Source organism: Propithecus coquereli, unplaced genomic scaffold, assembly GCF_000956105.1.
Source record: "Propithecus coquereli isolate 6110/MARCELLA unplaced genomic scaffold, Pcoq_1.0 Scaffold222, whole genome shotgun sequence".
Lineage (NCBI taxonomy): Eukaryota > Metazoa > Chordata > Mammalia > Primates > Indriidae > Propithecus > Propithecus coquereli.
In genome coordinates this window covers 3,872,847-3,889,660 of record NW_012147412.1, presented here as the reverse complement: position 1 = coordinate 3,889,660, position 16,814 = coordinate 3,872,847, and positions in this window count along the sequence as shown.

Below are 16,814 nucleotides of genomic sequence, written 5' to 3'. Positions count from 1 at the left end.
CACTTTAGGTGAACGACGACATCAAAACAGAGGACTGAGGCAGTCACTTGAATAAGGAAACGGAGAGAAAGGAATAAGGAAATACAACAGGGGACACGTTGTGGGAATAATGAACAGTAACAGACATTGGGAAGGGCATTTGGGAGAGTTGGGAGAAAAAAAGTCATCAAAATTAAGAATTTGGCCAGGCAAGGTGGCTCAGGCCTATAATCCTAGCACTCTGAGAGGCCAAAACAAGAGGATTGTTTGAGCTCAGGAGTTTGAGACCAGCCTAAGCAAGAGCAAGACCCCCATCTCTACTAAAAATAGAAACATTAGCCGGGCATCATGGTGTGCACCTATAGTCCCAGCAGCTCAGGAGGCTGAGACAGGAGGATCACTTGAGCCCAGGAGTTTGAGGTTGCAGTGAGCTATGATGACGCCACGGCACTCTACTGGGGCAACCAAGCGAGACTCTGTCACAAACAAAAACAAAACGAAATAAAAAAATAAGAGTTCATATGAAAATAAAAGGAAAGAAAGGTCAAAGGAAATCAGGGAACGTGCTCTGGTTGGAAATGGGAGGAGAAAGATGTAGCAACTACAAGTCCCAGAGAGACTGTCCCTGAGAGGGTCTGACCGAAGCGCCAAACACGAGCCGTGGATGAAGCAAGTGTCCAGCACGAGGAAAGCTGAGGGGACGGGAGGCACTACTGCAAAGGCCAGGTCTGAATTGCTCTTGCAAAGCCGAACTGCTCTCTGCAGAAGTGGGGCTGTTGTGCAAGGCCCTGGGATGGAAGTTTCTGAAGCAGTCAAGACAACGAGGGAAGAACACAGGTCGCGAGAGTTAAAGTTCAGCTTTAGGAGAAAAGGAAGTAGCTAAGCCAGTCACCTCTGGTACTGCACCCTCAGCAGCCAGCCGTGAAGGAGACATCGAAAGAGAGAAAGGGCTATTCCAGTGCAAGTCCTGCTGGCTGGATAAAGGGGGAGCAGTTCGCCTCCCTCCCCGGCTTGCTTAGGGGAGCTCATACCTCCCTGAATGACCGAGGGCCTTTGCCGGAATCAGTGCCGTCCTATGCCTGAGTTCCTCACCGTAAAACAAGATGGGCAAAGGGGGACCCACCTTCTTCAGGTGCTAGCAATTCCTGAGACCACCCTACAAGCAACAGGAATAGTAGTGATTATCATCTCAGCCTCAGCTTCTACAAATGGACAGTATAGTGTAAAATCTAGAGCCAAACTGCCAGGTTCAGATTCTGGCCCATTATTTAATATCCTCCAAGCTTTCTGCACTTAATGCCAATGCAAAACTAGCACTGGTCTGGTTATGCAACTCCTGCCCTTACCTACCGTCTCTAGGCACAATCACACCACCTCCAGTCAGCAGCTGGTCCCTGTACTGTACTTTTAGAAGAAAAAGTTGTGCAAGTGCTTCAAAAATGGAACAGGATCATAACTGCATAAGGCTGCCACTTCCTGCCCTGGGGGCTCACTCCTATGTTTGTACCAATGTTCACAAACATCCTACAGCCAGGCTGCAGAGGACATCAGAGCCCACCACAAGGGTTCAGAGTAAGAATACAGATGATCCCCAACTTATGATGGCTCAACTTATGATTCTTTTTTTTTTTTTAAGACAGAGTCTCGCTCTGTCACCCGGGCTAGAGTGCCATGGCATCAGCCTAGCTCACAGCAACCTCAAACTCCTGGGCTCACGCTCCTGCCTCAGCCTCCTGAGTCGCTGAGATTACAGGCGCAGGCCACCACACCTGGCTAATTTTTTCTGTTTTTAGTAGAGACAGGGGTCTCACTCTTGCTCAGGCTGGTCTTGAACTCCTGACCTCAAGCAATCCTTCTGCCTCGGCCTCCAAAAGTGCTAGGATTACAGGTATGAGCCACCACACCTGGCCTCGACTTACGATTCTGACTTTATGATAGGTTAGGGGTATTAAACGCATTTCCGATTAACTGGGAGGGGAGAGCAGCAGGGAGGGAGAGGGGAAGGGCCCAATGATATTGCCTAACCTTTTCATGGTGCATGGTAAATGGGAGCTGTACATATTTTCACCATTCCACCAAAACACTCTCTTGCAGACTGGGGAGGCAGGTGCTGGAAGAAGAACTAGGATGGAAGATGTGAGGACTGTCTGAATGCCTGGACATCACTGTATGAGGCCACTGGGAGACCCTCTAGTGACTACTGCTGAAGCCGAGAGACAAATAGGCTAAGGTGGCAGACGGACTACACTCACAGATCCCTGGCAGTCCAGTAAGAGACAGCAGCCTCGGGGACTCCTGTTGGAGGACAGTTGTTTACCAGGGATGCTGGTGAACCCAGTGGAGAAAAAGAAGAAAGGCAGAAGACTTTCGCAGTTCATGCAAATACTTAGGCGGCTTCCCCTGGTACCTGCAGAAGGGTAAGACTATCAACACTTCCGTTTTGCTGCACAGGCATAATAGTGAAACTGAAAGAAAGCATTAGAAAGAGATGTTGTCAAACAAAAAGACGTACTGGAACTTTTCTATTTATAACTTGTTAGCTAAAATTTTAAGGCACTTCTCAAAAATCAACAAGGCATAGGAAACATATTCAAAAAAGATAATTTAAGGAAAAAACTATTTGGCCATAAAGCATTATTTAATTGGATCATTCAGAATCATCAGAATCTATTCTGTCAATTTTTTTTCTTGTTCTGTCTGGTTTTGAAGCTTTCCAAGGGAAAACCATCATTAATAGATTTGTTCATACATCTCCACATCTGGACCTCCAATTCCAGGAAGTTGGTAAAAAAAGATCCAACAGAGCCAAGGAAAAACAGGTTCTGCACAGGGTCCCAAGGGCCGCGACAGTCATGTTTCTTTGCTCAACTGGAAGTCACAGTGTTGCAAGTAAGAACTTGAGTTCTGGAGTCAAATCCCTGCTCTGCCACGAAAAGCTTTGACAACAGACAATCTAAGCCTCATGTGTAAGATGAGTATAATAGCAGTTTCCCTTACAGCGCTGCTGTTATGGTTAAATAAGATGGCATCGGTAAGGCACACTGCTGAGCACATAATAAACCCTCAAAATGGCATCTACTGTTATCAACAATAACAAATAATACGTCAGAACTTTAATTATTGCTCCCACACAAACTAAGTACCTAGACATTCTGCATCGTCTTGGATTTACTGTTTACACGTGTAGATTGGTGAGAGTTAGCTATAATTACCAGTTTCTTTGCTAAAGAGACAATTTACTTCCTTAGCAAATTTCCCATTATAAAAGTTATTCACAGACAGGCATATGACCACTTGATGTAGGTACTGAAGAAATTCATGGATTGGGAAGCAGTACTGAGAATGGACTCCTTAAGTCCCTGCTCAAAGGGCTCCTTCTGTAGGTCTCTGTTCTGTACTCTTACCTACAAGGACAACCATCAGCCAGATGAGAATCTACCATCATTTAAGACGTCCAGAAAAGGAAACACAGATAATAATCTGTTTCACTTCTGGAGAAAGAGGAGATGAGCAGGTGAAGTTGTTCGTCATGTGGGTCCCACGGCAAGTCTGTTGTTAAGTTTTTTTAAAAGTCAACCAAAAAACTAGGAGTTTCAAAAGTCCTAATCCTGAATTCGACTTACTAACTCACCCATCATGCTCACATAAAAGATAACAAAAGGGAGTTTTTGTGTGTGGGAGGTGGGGTGAGGGGGTGCCCCCAGACATTCTCTACTCCCTCGGCCCCCCTCCTCAGCCCCCCTGGACCGTGTGAATTAGGGTCAAAATAGGTTTCTCTGCATCTCAATGGAAGAGTTTCACCTTCAGATTAAAGAGAAATGGCAAAGGGAGAGGGAGAAAGCCCAGGAGCTAATTGCTTTTCGCTCATATGCCTGGGGATAAGAAGAAAAGAAGCATTGAATAACCCTGAAAGTTCATGACAGATAAGATGGAATGATTAATTTAATTACACGCCCCCCCCAGCCCACCCACCTTTCTCCTTGCTACAGAATGGTGATTCTTGGGCTATGCAGAAGACAGGAACAAAAAAACAAAAGCTGTGTCCCCTGGTGTTTCAGTGCTTTTTCCAGTGCTATAACAGAAAACCATAGACTGAGTAATTTACAAAGAAAATAAATATACTTCTTACAGTCCTGGAGGCTGGGAAGTCCAAGATCAAGGGTCCGCATATGGTGAGGGCCTTCTTACAGTGTCATAACTTGGTGGAGGGCATCACGTGGTCGGAGGGCAAGAGCCCCACCGAGGGTGCCCCACCCTGATGACTTTATCTAATCCTCATTGCCTCCCAAAGGCCCTACTTTTTAATACTGTCACACATGAATTCTGGAGAACACAATCAAACCACAGCGCCAGGCCAGGTGCAAAAAGGCCCTTCTGCGCTCCGGCCCTAGTACACTGTGTGCTTTGATACTAGCCAGCCGGGATCAGAGGAGGCTGCAGGGCTCACGGCATGTTCTCAAAGCATGGTCCCAAGACCACCTGCATCAGAATCACTTGGGATATGTGTTAATTGTGCAAATTCCTAAATCAACCCCAGTCCACACGATTCAGAATTTAAAGTGCAGCCCAGGGATTTGCATCTTGAATAAGCTCTGCCTGTGATTCCAAAACACATTAAGAGGCTGAGGACCACTGCCTTGGAACCTCGGTATCCCAAGTGGGTTGCTCAGTATCAAGAGGACATCAACGCTTACCCATGGCCATGCAGGAAGAAAATATTAGAACTTGTATTAATATCTATGCTTATCTCATCCTTTTAAAATCCGTTTCATTACATTACAGTATATACAAAATATTTAATACAGAAGTACACATATATAATTCATACATATATATTGGTGGTACATGCTCAAAAATTTTCTTACTGATATGAGCTTGCAACCAAGCCAGAGTATCAACCTCTGGGACAATGACTTCCAGATGAGTAAGCGAGGAGTGGTCTCTGCAAACAGCTGTTCTGAGCTTCCACTATTAATCAGTGAGTGGTTGAGAAGAGAACCCAGAGGTTTTATCCCAAGACTTCATCACAACCCTGGAATTACAGGGAGGCAAGGAACGCAGCACAGAGCAGAGCAAGCCTGAATGCTCTGCCTCGAGCCCCGGAATTGTCACCCACTCACATTCCATCTTCGCCAAGGCTGGTAGGAGGATGGGATTTCTCCCAGCAGGAAGAAGGGAAGCTGGGGGAATAAAAAATACCACCAATCCACTAGTTGTCCACACCTAAATCCCAACTATGGCATCAGCAGAGAGAGAGAGCAGTCTGCTGAGCTATAATTAACAATCCCCCTTTCTCAGGCAGAAAGAAGAAATGCTGGAGTAGGAGAAACACAGAGCAGGTGATGGTTACACCTGCAGTCAGTTCTGCTGACAGCAACAGAAGCAGCCGGGACTGCCAGAGAGGAGCTCTAAGCTGGGAACTCAGGGAGGGAGGGGGAAGGCAGGGCTGCCCGCTTGCTTTTCTGCCCTGCCCTCCGAAGTCAGAGCTTAGCCCAGACCTAAAAAAAGCCTTTCTGTGCTGTCTTCCACAAAACCACGTGATCCCCTAAGCATATGTGCATGTGGACCAGAGAAAGGGTAACACAGAAAGGGCAATCACAAACCAAACCATTTCCAAGCCTGTGAAAAGTTCGAAAGATTGGTAGATGGATAAGGCCTAGCCGTTAGCCCTCAATTAGGGCTATAGTCACAGAACCCCATGACCATAGAATGTGAGAGCCAGCAAAAAGCCTTCGATAGCCATTCATTTGTTTCATTCACTCATTTAACAAATATTTATTAAGTACATATCATGTGCCAGGCACTGTGCTAAGTGTTGGGTGCACACTAAATAAAACAAAGGTAGACCCTGCTCTCATGCAGTGGGGGAGGCAGAAAGCAACCAAGTCAACACATAAATACAATTCTAGCACGTGACTAGTGCTGAGATGGAAAATAAGGCAGGGTGGTGGTGCAAGTGGGGCGGAGAAACCCTACTGGGACAGGGGGAGAAGAGGCGGCCCCTCTGAGATTAAACAGCTCCCAGAAGAGGAAACTGAGGCTGATGGAGGTTTGGGTGAGAAGTCACTGACAAGGAGGGTGGTCTTCCTTTTCACCCGGGCCGTGACCATTCTTCCTGGGATCTGAGCAACAAGAACATCTGGGACCCCTAGTGGAGTCGTTTACAAAGGGACACACCACTGCAGCATTTGATCACAGTGAGCCTCTCCTGAGTCGGGGCCTCTTCCTACTCAGCTGGGCCCATGAACCACACACAGTGGCAGTGGGCTGCCTGCGGTGGGCCAGGAAGCCCCTGCACACAGGCTGCCACTCGAGGCTCCTCGACCCACCCTCAAGGCAGCTGTCACTCGCCAGGAGAGCAAGGACACAGCGTCCATGGCTGGCTTCCCCTGGCCACTAAGACGTCAAATGTGACCTCTCACGGACTGGCATGTGGCTTACCTTAGTAAGTTCTCAATCCTCCCAGTCACCGTCCACGCACCTTAACAGCCAAGCCCAAGCCTACCATTTGCTGACGATGACAAAAGTTTCCACTTATTGAGTGCTGACTATGTGCCAGAGACACAGCGCTAAGTGCCTTTCCTGTCTCATCTCACTTTGATCCCCACAACCTCCATAAAGTAGGTATAATTATCTTCAGTTTTCAGGAAGCAAACAGATCAGAGAGGACAAAATGATTTTGCAAAAGCACCACAGCCAGCAAGGGGCAGAGCCAGAATTTAAACGAAGGTCTTCAAAGCCTTTGAGTTCCATGAAGCCATTACTGAATCTCGCCCTTGCCACCAACACCGTATCACAGGATCAGAGAGTCTCTTCTTCTCCCAGTATCTATTGAGTGCCTTCTGTATGCAAGGCACAGCACGGGATGGTGGGTACCCGAGAAGTCACATCTATTCAGAGGAAGGATTCAGTCTCTGCTCACCAGCCTCAAAACTTCTGCCATGAGAACCCCCCTGGGGAGAGAACTCTTGTCAACAGATAGCTAAACAATGGCCGTGTGTGTCTGTGAGAGACAGAGAGAGAGAATCAACACCAACTACCTACCACCTCTGCCCCCTGCCTGCTCTTTGACATCCATTCAGCCCTCTTGCTTCCTTCTTTCTTCTTCCTCCTCTCCTCACTTCATTTACCCCATCTTTCCTTTCTTACTGCTGTTTTTCTTCACAAAAACAAAAAAATGCTGCTAAGACTATATTCCCCCACCCCACCCCCCTTTCTCTCTCTCTCTCTGTCTCTCATGCCTCCCAGCTTTCGAATTTAACTCTGATCCCAGAGGCTGGAATCTCTTCCTCCTCCAGGAAACCTCCTCCGCTCTGCTAGTCACAGGGCCCAGGGCAGGCAGACTCGGCAAGGAGCCCCACGGCACAGTTCCGCCGGGCCCAGGGGCCGCGTTAGGGAAAAGCATCCCACACCTGGTTCACGCTCAAGCAGCTCATCCCAATGAGTGGACACAAGGCGTGAACACACTAAGTCAGCACCCCCAAACACCTCACTCTTAGGTCCCTATCAACACCCCCAAAGACACGAGTGCCCCTGCCCAGGGGGCCCTAATCCAGGTAGACTACACGTTTCTCTACCTCACCGTTCTCTCGGAACCTCCAAGTTCCTTACCAACTGAAAGAATTTACCAAGAAAGAGGAAAATCCCTGGCCAGTCATGAGGAAGGACCCAGAGAGCTAAGTCACCTTCTTGGGAGGCACCCGTGAGACAGACTCGACCTCCCAGACAACGCCCACCCGGCCGCGCCCCCTCAGCCTTTGCCTTCAGCTGCTTGCAAAGATCCCTGTCTCCCTCTCAGGCACCTGTCACTTGGTGGGGACCTACGATACCTCCAAACACGGGAGCCAACCCAGGTGACCCCAAACTAATCTCCAGGGCCCCTCTGCCACCTACTTGGCACGTAGAAAGGTCAGCTTCTTCCTCAGGGAGGAGACGTGGTAGTGACAAGCCTGCTTTATAGCCGTGCTGCACGAGACGGTCTCGGAGCACAGATTCTGCACCATGCTGGGCTCAGGGGAGGGCCGGCCACATGGCAGCTGGGACCTCAGGGGCCGGGGGCTCGCTCTGCAGCTGCCTGGACTCGCTGCCTCTGCAGCTACCCCAGCTGTCGACTCCGGGCTCCTGCACGTAAGCCCCCCCCTTCCTGCTGTTCCATGCAGTACACAGGCAGGTGGAGGGCCCAGGATGGGCAAGCCTGCGGTTCCGTGTTACCGGGATCCCCCCTGCCTTCGGCCCAAGCCACGGCTCCAAACGGAGCCCTCCTCCATCTTTCAACATCTGGCAGCGCTCTGGGCACTTGGTGAGTTTCCTCTCCGCCTTCGTCCTCAGACGAGGAGGATGGAGCTGTACCTGCATGTGATGTCAGCTGCTGGCGCTGGCGGGAGGGGGAGGGACAGTAGGCGCTGCTCCCAGAGGGTTTGCCACTTGGCTCCTTCCTCCTGGTGAGGGATCACCTGAGTGTCCGCGGGGCCATGGGGAATTCAGTGGCTAGGCAGGCAGATGGAGCTGGAGTGCTCTGGAAATATGCTATTGGGGACAATTTCTGGGATACAATAAGCAGACTTGGAAAACACCTCTCCTTCTAATAGGAAACTATCTGTCCCAGTGGCTACGACTCAGTTGGAAGTGATGGGCCTACACTCTAGCCTGGTCGCAACTCCTGAAGTTTAGCCCACGACCTCAAATGCCAAGACCTTGGTTTTTCCATTCGTACACTCCTGAATTCCACAAGCAATTGCTGAGCACTTACTCTGTGCTGGACACATGGAGAGACAGATTCTGTCCTCCAGGGTCTCTTCAGCTAGTGGGGAGACAGAAGTAAATCAAAGAGCACCCACGATGGCAGGTGCTGCGACAGAATTAACCACAGCCTGTGCCTGTAAAGTGGGTGCGATAAGACTCTCTCCCTGCCCCAACTGGAAGAAATGAGGTGAGATCTAGCAAGATATGAATGAATGTCTTTTAAGGTTGTCGGAGAAAAGGTGATTTTAAAAAAAAGTCCCCAAATTAATTATATTCAAACTTCATCCTATTCCGCTTCCACTTTCCTTGATCTTAGGAGATGATCTCATTTCCTGTCACACAGAGAATAGATCCTGCTGCTACTAACCTCCTCGGCCTCCCACCACGCCACCTATGAACTCACCTGCGTCCACATCCATTATTGTCATATATCCCAGGGTAATCCTTTCACCTGTGATCAGGATTGCCTCCTCTGAAACTTGCTTCCTTCCCTTTCGGTGGGGGCACCGCTGAGGTGAGCAAGGTGGAATCCTAGGACTCAACCATGAAGTCCTCTTTTTCCTCACACCCACGTATATCCAATTCGTCACCAAGGCCTGGAGATTTATGTCCTAAGTGTATCTTGAATTTATCTACTTTTTTTCACTGTCATCATCCTAAGTCCAAGATACCAATATCCTTAGCTTGGACTACAGTAATAGCCTCCTGACACCTCAGCATCCCCTCCAGAGCAGCCTCCATCCTTTCCCCACATTGCAATGCGAACAATCTTTTCATATGCAAAGCCGATCCTGTCATCTCCCTTCCCAAAGACCTTCTTGGCTTCCTGATACTCTAAAATCAAGCCCCTCGTCCTTGTCACCGCCAACCCAGCTCCTGCCTCATCTTACCCATGTTATCTCATCTTTCTCACCTGGCTGCTTCCAATCATCCTGACCGTAGCCCAAGCACTGCACTCTTGACACCGCCCCTCTGGCCAGGTCCAATCTCTTTGACACACTTTTTCCTTTAATGTACATATTCAAGTTTCCATTTTCACAATTGTGTTAATATTCTCTCCTCAATAAGACTGGGAACCCCAATACATAGTGCATAATTGATTATAGTTTGTTGAATGAACAAATGAATGAATAAATTTATCCTCTCTGAAATTCTCAGCCTTAAGCTATGAATTTCTGCGTCAGAGATTATTAAAAAGTGCTTATGTCTCTCCATGTTAAAACAAGAATTCTCCCCAATCACCCCTGCCTCCTCCTCTAGGTATCATCCCTATTTCTTCTCTTCCCAGGAAAACTCCTAGAACAAGATTGCCATGTGCAGTCTCTTCTCCCTCCCTTTGCACACACTCTTCTAAAACTGCTCCCTGATTACTACCAGCGACCTCCAAATTGCCACAGCAGAGGACACTTGAGTCCTTATCTTACCTATTTCTATCTCTTCTTTTTTTTTTTTGACTTTTTTTTTTTCAGCATATTATGGGGTATTTCTGTCTCTTTTGACTAGTCTTCCTTGCTCCTATAATACTGTCTCCTAGTCATCCTGGCTTCAATGGGCGGGAGGACTTTAAATTCTTCCTTCCTTTCTCTTCTGCTTAAACTTTGCTAATCCTAAGCCTCTTGCCTCAACTACATTCTCACTGCCTTGCTCTTCCATGGTAGTCAGTGCCAAACAAGTACTTTCAGTACTGTTACCTGAGCGTTAGAGGTACAGCCAGCTGCCTAGTGTATCTCTCCACTCGCACACTCCGTGGGTAGTTCACACTCTACTGTCTAAATTAAACTCGCTAGCACTCCTGCTCTTCAAATCCTTCCTCCTTTACTCAATATGCTAATGATAATAATAACAGCAAGCACATATACACTAGCCATGAGGCAGGCACTATTTCTATTCTAATCATTATACACACACACAACACATCCAATCCTCACAGCAACCCTGTGACATATGAACTATTATTATACCCATTGTATAGACGAGAAGAGTGAGGTAAAGAGGTGAAGTGAGCTTCCCAGATCACACAGCATGTGGTGGAACCACAATCGTAGTCCAGGCAGGCATTTAGCCGCTAGATTATGCTGCCTTTTGTTGCTGTCCCAGTGGAAACTTTAGGTTCACACGAGACAATCTGCCCAACCCAGATATAAGTCCTGTCCAATCTACTTCCAAATACCTTTGATGGGTTCCTCCTTTTCTGTCCTCACTACCATAATTCAGAAATATGCCCATGTGGTCAGTCTCAGCTTAAATGTTTCATGTGAGTAAGCCTTCCCTGCCACCCAACTTGGAGCAGACCCAAGCCTTGGCCTACTCAATCATCCTTTTTCATTTTCCTCATAGCATTTATTAACCCGGATGTTTGCTTATTTGTTTATTGTCTATCTATCTCCCCTTGCTAGAAAGCAAGCACCATAACAGGACACACTGGCCATCTTGTTCATATAGTCATACTCCCAATACCAACAAGTAGCTAGCATGTAGTATGTGCTCAATAAATACATGTTAACAAGAGAATGAATGGGGAAACTATTACCACAGTTTCCTTCTTTGTCTACTTGTGTCCAGTCTTTGTCCCTAAAATCCATCTCCCTCAGTGGGACCAATGTGATTTTTCTCACAAGATTATGTGTGGTGACCTGGTGCTACAGATGAATGTTTGTGCCCCCACACCCAAATGTGTATGTTGACCTCCTAACCTCCAATGCAATGGTATTAAGAGGTGGGGCCTTTGGGAGGTGTTTTATGAGAGTGGAGCCCTCATGAATGGCATCAGTGCCCCTGTAAGGGGCTGGAGAGACCAGAGTTCTCCTTTTTGCCATGTGAGGACACAGCGAGAAGACAGTCCATCTATGAAGAAAACAGGCCTTTGCCAGACACCAAATCTGCTGCACCTTGATCTTAGACTTCTCAGCCTCCAGAACCGAGAGAAATAAATTTCTGTTGTGTATAAGATACTCAGTCTGTGGCATTCAGTTACAGCAGCCCGAAGACACCCAAGTACCCCCTTTCTCAACATCTCTCCGAAGTTTCCTATCAATAAAGAACACCCATGCCCTGTCACACAGCAAGATGTGGCATAAGCAGGCCCCTGCCTACCTGCCCAAAAATCATTTCTGGCCATGTGCTGGCTACCGCCCTCTGCTAGGACATGATGCTGCAGCAACACTGAAGTATTTGTAGTTCCTGAACATGCCTGGCTTTCTCCCGCCTCCATCCTCATGTACATCTTGTTCCCTCGCCTGGGAATGCTGTCCATGTGACAGACTCCTACTCCTTTTGCAGCTCTCAGCTGAAGCACAGCCCCCTCTGTGGAGTTTTCTAGATACCCTCAGCCCAAGCAGAGTAGCTGTGTTGCTCTTGGGCAAGTTCCTTCACTCCACTGAGCCTCAGTTCTCTAAACTCTAATATGCAGATAGTGGCATCCGCTTGATAGTGCTGTTGAGAGGATTATATTTAAAATGTATGTAAGACTCATTGCACAGGGTTAGACACATTGCAAGCACTTAGCAATCAATTTAGTTTTATTTCCTTATACATAATTTCATGTCAATTATAACATTGTATTATATTTTTTTATTTGTAGCTATCTCACCATAAGATAATAAGGTTCTTGAGGGGAAATACCATACCTTAATGTATTTAACTTTAGTGTCCATATCTGACATTTACAGGTATTTAATATGCTACACTTTCTTTCTCTTTGCTTCTTCAAGGACAGAAGCGTGTAGATCTGCTAAGAAGCTATGAGTAAAATCTCATCATAGACAAAATCATCAGAGTACGAGCAACTACAGTTTATTAAGCACCTACTAAGTACAAGGCACTTTACAACTAATAAATGTTATCTCATTTATTCTTTAAAAGAAAATGCAATGGACAATAAACCTACGAATGAGGAAACTAAGATTGAGTAAAGCTAAGTAAATTGCTTTTGAAAATGCACAATTATTAATATTAATTAATATTAATAAGAAGAAGCAAAGAAGGTACTCGAAACTGGGTCCATCTGGCTCTAAGACATTCACTCTTTCCAATACAGGGCAGTGCCCACCAGCTGCCAGTGAGCCTCCATCACCTTGCGGCCCAGGCTCTAGCTGGCTCCCCTGTATTGGGCAGACATATCTCACAGAGGTTCGCGCACACACACCTGCATGCAGGAATGCACATATGACTGCATGCAGATGAAACAGCCCTGCTCCAACTCTCAACTTTCCTATCACTAAAAGCGCTCCTGGTCAACTGAGATCATGTTCTGTCGAAACTAACCTTGTGTACATAAAAGGTCCTTAGTAAAACAGCTCCTTTTTCTATAGTGCTGGCTTTGCTTAGCAGTTCCTGCCGTTGGGGTTAATGTGCTAAATAAAATTCTGGAGATTTGAGAAGCCTAAAAGTTGGCCCGGTTTGGGCTGAATCTGGGAGCTAGTCTTTTTTTAGTTTGACCCTGGCTTTACTTTGAAGCATGAAAATGAATTAATGTCTTATATTCCATTACACACACACACACACACACACACACACACACACACACACTTCGGGGAAGTTATTTTGCTTTCTACTGGAAACCTGAAATGATCATTCCTATCTCTGAGACAATTTCCGCTTCCCAATAAACAGATCATTTTTTTTCCCCACACAAACTGTTTATTACAGAAAAGAAAGAAACTATACAAAGTGTAAGTAAAGAAGGAAGCTACTCAAAGTGAAAATATGTTCCAGAGAGGGGAATGGGTCAGTCTCCACCAGTGGGGAATAACTCCAATAAACAGATGATTTGCACAAAAATCAAACCTTTTCACTGATGCCACACCTGCCAGGAAATAAGTGTCACTTGGCACCAACCTATCCTCTACCCCGGTCATGGCTCCAAAGGCTTTCCTTCAGGACAGAACATTGACATAAATAAGGAAAAATACCTCTCAGAAGTTCTTAGGTTTGAACACCATATTCAGGCATTTCACCCACTACTATATGTAGTAGAGTAACTATGTTGTCTCTAAATATTATATCTATTCTAAACCTCATGCAAAGACAAGAAAAAGAAATGTTTTATTAAATCAGTTGAAAGTGCAACTTATACTGAAGGATTATAATTTTGATCTTTAAAACAGAAGAAATCAATATTAATATTTTTTGCCTGCTCTATGAAACAACATTTCATTGTATAATTGACCACACGGTTTCGGAAATTAGAAGCAGCCACAGAAAAGGGTCCATTATACCCACTTCATCCTTGGCCATTTTCTGTCGGAAATAATAATACCTGCTCCACCTGCCTCCCAGTGGCATGGTGGAGTTAATGACATGATTACAGGAAGGCCTGGCCAGTGTAGGAAATGCCACCATTAGCAGCATGGTACACTGCTGTCCCTCAAACTGGCCCCAGCATGAGGACAGGAGGGATCCCCACCACGGGGGGGGGGGGGGTCGAAAATCTCCCCAGGGTTCAGATCTCACCATTTGCCCCAGGCAGGGACATCACAGACCAACATCCTGAACACCCAGAGAGACTCTTAATTGGGTGGAAACATATTAGAGGAAGAATTAGGTGCAGTGTTAGAATTAGCTCTGAGCAGAGGCTGGGGGATTAACAGGAGCTCTGGGAACTTGTTCTCTCCAGGAGAAGGACCCCACTGGCTAAGAGGAGAAGACTTCATTCGGGAAGGCCACGGTGAACACACAGCAGTGCCGAGGTTCAGAGGTGGGGGCGGGGGCCGAGGTCCCCAGGGACTGCCACAGGAAGCATACTTCTGACCACAGTCTCTCCGTTCCTCATACTGCCCAAAGTGAGCTGATGCAAAACAACACCCACGTCCACCACGAAAGAGCTTAGGAGACTAAGATTAGACCAGATGGGCAGAAAGGACCAGGGAGGAAATCCAGTGGGTTTTTCTGGGCAGAGGTTTAGATGGGAGAACCTTTGTAACGTTTCATTTGGTTGGAAGAGTGAGTGGTCAGAGAAGGAGCTAGAATATGATTATATCAAGGTAGTGTCCCAAATACCGAACAAAAGGCAGAGCTTTCTCTCTAGTGAGCAAGCAGCCATGTCCCTGGGAAAATCATATTAGGGAATATACGATTCAGCACTTACTCATCTCCTCCAGGAATGCTCCGAGCAGCAGAGATAACATAAGGTGAGTTGAGAGGTTGTCAATCATAGAACTGATAGAGAAGAGCAACCAGAGACAGCATGATTGGAAACGACTGGTTTACTTCTGGAGAAGTTTGGTGCACAAGCCCAGGGAAGGGAGTTGTGCCAGGGGCCTCCACGGTCCCTTCCGATTTTGAGAGTATGATTATTAAAATACAGAAAGCCTTGCAAGGAGGCTGTAGGCTTCTCTAGGGACTGAGGGAATTGCCATCAGATCATAACTGATTAAGCATCTTAACAAGAATGATTAGTCTTTGCCCCTTGGGGCCCCCTGTCCCCATATACACTTAGTCTAAATTGAGCTGAACTGTTAATTTTGGTTAATAATGGGCACAAAACAGAACTAGGGCAGAACTCACAAGATTTTATAATCCAAAGAAATAATGATTAGAGGTTCCCTCCTCTCATCTGGTACGGAATCCCTTTTAATCCACCACCGAGCATTCGTTTGAACACTTCTACGGAGGGCATAGTTCATTACAGTCGTCCCCTTTCATCTGCCGTTTCACTCCCACAGTTTCAGGTACCCACAGTCAACTGTGGTCAGAAAATATTAAATGAAAAAATTTCAGAAATAAGTTTTAAATTGCATGCTATTCTGAGGAGCGTGATGAATCATCCCTGTGTCGGGCATGTCCACACTGCATACCCTCCCCACCTGTTAATCACCGAGTAGCGTCTTGGTTATCAGTTAGGAAAAACACGGTATATACAGTTCGGTACTATCCTCAGCTTCAGGTAATCAGTGGGGGTCTTGGGACGTATCCCCCGTGGGTAAGGAAGGGCTGCTGCACTTTGCAAGGCCCATTCCGTGGCAGTACAGCTCTAACCACAGAAAAGCCCTTCCTTGTCCTGAGCCACAATCCTCTCGCTATAACTTCTACTCCTCTAGTTCCCTTTCTTCAGCTTTCAGATATTTAAAAAGTGCTGTCATACTCACTTAAATCTCCTCTAGTCCAGGCTCTCCTTCAACCAACCCTGAAATCGTGTAGTTATCATCCTGACGATTCTTTTCTGGTCTCTAACGTCTAAATGTCCTGAAAAGGGGTAAAAACGTTTTCTGTCTGTCTAAAATCTCCGCCACTCTTTTTGGAAATTAAAACCTGCATCCCTGCCTCAGGCCAGTGGTCGGAGGGGAAGGGGAGTGTTCTTTGTTCTTTATACCACAGGAGATGGCTCAAGGGAATTGCCCAGGCGGTGGTCATGACGGTGTCTTAGCCGGGGATGGGATGAATGAGAACCATCAACTAGTTTAACAGCAATAGCCTGAGGCTGAAAACGTCCCTTGACATTTCTGCTCAGAGACAGGATGCTGGTACTTTAAAAAGGGAGGGTGCCAGCCTCCTCATTTGCTGGCAAATTAATAAACTTTCCTCCTCCTCAAACCACTTGTCCTCATTCTTCTGATGCAGGCTTGGGGACAAGTGCTGAACTTTTGGTAACATCAATACCTATTTCCAAAGAACTGGACATAACATGCCAGATATGGTGAAATCAGTACAGACTACAGCAAGACCTTCTTTATTTGTTAAAATCCATGCACCATGCTTCAGTTAGTGAATTCAAAACTTTCAACGGCAGCTGTGTCATATTAGCTCATACCTGGCTGGCAAATAAAACCCTCACATTCTTTTTCATATGAAATCCTGTCAAATTACAATCTCTACAGCAACCCTACACTTAAGAAATGAATCCTTTCTTTTTGTTGTTTTTGGTTTTCTGTTTTTGTTTTTTGGGGGTTTTTTTTCTTTGTTTCATTTTTTTGTTTTTTTTTGAGACAGGGTGTTGCTCTGTTGCCCACGCTAGAGTGCCGTGGCAACATTGTAGCCCACTGCAACTTCAAACTCCTGGGCTCAAGCAATCCTCCTGTCTCAGCCTCCAGAGTAGCTAGGACTACAGCCAAGTGCCACCATACGGCTATATTTTTCTATTTTTTTGTAGAGACGGG